Raw genomic sequence first — 4,313 nt, 5'->3', positions numbered from 1 at the left:
GCAACCCTGTAGTAAAGTGTTTCCCACACACTTTGTGCTTTTTCTCTGGTCTTCAAGTGGTGCTGAATAGTTCTAGCTCGGGGGGTACGGAACTAGCTTAGGGAAGCGAATATAGCGTTCACAATCGGCCAGACGTAACATAAGCGTTCAAAAATGTTTGGTATGTAGATGGCAGTCGAAATCCTACGTAACTACTTAGTATTATGTAAATTCTTTTGTTGGATGAATGTTATTTTAGCCTTTAATTTACGTTGCATAATATTGGTTATTCGAATCTCGCATAGATCATATGTTTTATTCAAGTTGTAGACAGATTTTAATAATCAGTCTTAAACTGTACAATGAAGCTCTCTACTATCTACTTTGTAAATTACTTACTTACTTACGTCTGTTACCCACAATGGAGCTTAGGCCGTCGACCAGCATTCTCAATTCAACTCTATAATGAACAACACTTTCCACTTCTTTCCAGTTACTATTCATCATTTTCATGTCTGATTTCACTTCTCAACACAATATGTTCTTCAGTCTTCCTCTTTTCCCTTACACTTCAGAATTCCATGTTGGCGTTTGCCTCGTGATGCAGTTTGATGATTTCCATAATGTATGTCCTACCCACTTCCATTGTCTTTTCCTAATTTCCTCCTCATATAGAAGTTGGTTTGTTCTCTCACACAATAGGCTGTTGTTGATGATATTCGACCAATGGACATTGAGTATCTTGAGTAGACAGTTGTTTAGAAATACTTGCAAATGTTTCTTGATGGTTGTAGTAATTTTCCAGGTTTCAGCTCCGTGCAGTAGAAATATCTTAACTTCGATATTGAAGATTGTGAATTTGATGTTGAATTGCAGACAGTTGTTTTTAGATCCATGTGTTGTTCAATTGTAGGAATGTTGCTCTCACTTTGCCAATCCTCGGCTTTACCTATGAATCCGATCCTCATTGTTCGTTGATGATGCTTCCCAGGCACGTGAAAGATTCCTCGTATTTCAGAGCTTCTCCATCAAGTTTAACTGTATTGGTTGCTGTTGTCTGTGTTGTATTTGAGGATCTTTGTTTTTCCCTTGTGTATGTTGAAACCTACTGATACAGAGTCTGTTGCTGAACTAGTTGTCTTTATCTGCATAGAAGGGGTAGATCATCTGAGAAATCATAATCGTCTAGTTGCATCCTACTTTTCCATTTTATTCTATTCTTCCCCTCAGTTGTCGAGGTCTTCATAATCCAGTCAACCACCAGAAGAGAGGTGAAGTGGGGAGGGTAGGCATTCTTGTTTGACTCCGGTCCTCATTTCGAATGAGTCTGTCAGATGTCCTGTTCTCCATGCACCACTTTGCATTATAGTTCGTCGTATGAATTCCGTATAATGTTGAAAATTTTCTCAGGTATACCATAGTGTCGAAGATGGTTCCATAATGTTCTTCTATCCATACTATCGAATGCTTTCTCAAAGTCATTGAAGTTAAATCTCAAATCATTACGTCAATCTGGGATAGGATTCAATGCCTCGCAGTGTGAAAGCTGATCGAGCAATTACGTCTCCCCGATAAAACATTAAGTCATCTGCAAACGAGCCTCCAAATTTCCTGGTACGTCCGAGGTTTGGGAGAGTTCGTGCTCTCACATGGCCAAGCCTATACAGCCACAGTCAGGGAATTTCTATTCACTGCCTTCTCGTGACGGGGATGTTGCTTACGAAATTAAGACACTACTGGTCGAGTCAGAGCCTATGGAGAACTGTATCCAGAAATAGTTACATAGATTAGTTTTCGTTCTCATTTCTTACTCTCTCATTTTTACTTAACTTTGTTATAGAAGTGCTTTTGATTGATCAGGAGACTCACATATTGAAACTTATGATAAGTGATGAAGTGGAGAATGTCGACTACTTCACCTATTTTGGAAGTCCAGTCAACGCTGATAGGTTGGTATCTCGCTGAGTGTCTTCACGAGCTCATGGAAACTGATTTGGCTTTTGCTAACACATACCACTTATTGAATAGCGGAAATGTTCATTTTTTAAGACAGGGGTAAGAATATTACACAGTAGTTTTTTGCGTACTACTTTATGATTATGAAATATGGTTTTAAATATTAGAGGACATTTGTAGGCTACTAGTATTTAATCATTGATCCCTTCTAAGTTGTGTTCACATAAGGTGGTACCAGCAAGTAGACATTGCTGAGGTTAAACGTAGGATACTAAGGGAAAATTAGAAATCGATTGACGATGTCGTGATTACTCATTTAGTGGGGTAGGTGTGACTTGTTTTACTTACTTCTAGCCACTGCCAACCTCAACACCCAATATAGATGGGAGTAAGAATAGTTTAGGAGGAAACTAACTGATGAATAGAGAGACCGTACTCGTAGTCATCACAAGTGAGTTTAAATATAATCGAATGCCTTTAAAAATGAAACCAAAAAACTAATTTCGCAAAAGTATCTTTATTTTCTGGCAAAATATGCTTAGTTTCCAACATAAAGTGATGATGAATGTTGCTTAGAAGAGGTTTCTGTAAATCTAGAGTGCGAATGATTCCTAAAACCAGTTAGAAACATTAGTCTATGGAAATTCAGTTTTGGAATCTATTTAAATGATAGTTCCCAGAACTTTTATGCATCAGCAGGTGCCTATATAAATCCACAAAAGATCAAAGTGTATTTCAACAATTACTGAACACAAACTACTGTCTTGTTTCCTGAGAAGTTAGGGAATCTTGGTGTTCGAGAAAATATTTCTCTCTTCTATCAATCTTTTTTCTTGATGTTCAAATGGCGAATTTCACCCCACTGATAAATTGATATAAACGTTGTGTTCATCTATCAGCTTCTTTTGCATAAAACAACTCATCCAACTGTGTTCATGGACGGTTGAAATCTTCACTCATTCATTCTTATTTATGGAATATAGGTTTTACAAAGTTTGGAACTATTATTTCTCTACTAGTTCAGGTATTATAGTCAGTCGTTTCTAGTATCTTATGTTCACTGCTTACATTCAAATGGCTATTTGATTGAAGAGTAGAAATATGGCAACTCAGGTAACAGTTTAAAATGACCATCTATGAAACAAAGCCGGTTTAATTTGAAGTCTAAACTACTTAATTTTTGCTGAAATTTGTTTTGACAAACTGTCCATATTTCACTTCGTTTTAAGTACCATTTTGATTTAAAATAAAACACCATCATTATGAGTAGAGCATCTCCAAGAATAACCAATGAATAAATATTAATCACAATTTTAACATGGAAGGAATATCAACAAACGAAAAAACGACATTAACGTTTTGTTATTTAATTTATACTACTTAAAAGTAGCATGAAACATATATGAGGTCTATTATTATTATTATTATTATTATTATTATTATTATTATTATTATTATTATTATTATTAAACAAACAATACTAAATGAATTTAAACTTCACCCCATTACACAAGCAAGTGACTATCAGGACTCAGTGGCCGAGTGGATAACGCGATGGTGTTTGAAGCGAACGGTACTGGGTTCGAGTCCCAGAGTGAACATCAACTCTGAGATGCAGGTACATTCAGCTGACGAGTCCCAAATAGGACGAAACGCGCGTCTTGGATTCCACTGCTAGCCACTATCCATCTTTTCTTACAATAGTATTATTATTATTATTATTTGCTTTACTCAATATTATAGTTTTGGTGCAATATAGAATTCTCAGCACAGAGTATTTCAACAATTTTCCGTTTTTTATTTCCTAATCGATCATGACGATAAATATTGAGCGATCGCCAGTTCGGGAATCGAAATTTGAATAATGTTCATTCTTTTCAATGCATATTGCGAGCTACCACGACGTATCTGATTGTATTTTTTTTGTAACTTGTACAGTGGAAGGTTTTAAACTATTCATAAACGCATGTGATTAGGTTATGCGATTCATAGACAAACAAACAAAAAAGAACCGACAACTTATTGAAACATTTTGATGGTAGTAACAGGTAGCTCAGATATTCAAGCAGACCGCCATTTTATTTATTTACATCCATATTGATTTCAAATTATCATTCGATTCTCCAAGATATTGGAGTGAATATCGAGTCAGTTAAACCAAATGAATCAAGTGAACGAATTCGGAGATATTCAATAAAATCTATACAAGATCTTTAGGGAATACTTCGTTTTTTACAAAGCTTAGAATTATCTACTCCCTAAGCTGATACAAATAAACTGAAATTTGAGATCATCTTATTATCTGTCTACTTGTTTACTCACCCACATAAAGAAAATCATATTGACCTCACAAGGTATTATTGTTTTCTAGCTTATTC

At 35.6% G+C, this 4,313-nt stretch overlaps 1 non-coding gene across 1 annotated transcript; it reads left to right on the top strand.

Moving 5' to 3' along the window:
- The first annotated feature begins 3,467 nt into the window (after positions 1–3,467).
- Positions 3,468–3,534, top strand: Smp_tRNA_02227_Gln_TTG.1.1. The gene has a single exon. It is a non-coding gene (tRNA).
- The last annotated feature ends 779 nt before the right edge of the window (positions 3,535–4,313 follow it).

This window comes from Schistosoma mansoni, chromosome 4 (assembly GCF_000237925.1).
Source record: "Schistosoma mansoni strain Puerto Rico chromosome 4, complete genome".
Classification (NCBI taxonomy): Eukaryota; Metazoa; Platyhelminthes; class Trematoda; order Strigeidida; family Schistosomatidae; genus Schistosoma; species Schistosoma mansoni.
Note: the sequence above shows the minus strand (reverse complement) of the source record. Positions and strands in the feature narration are given on the sequence as shown.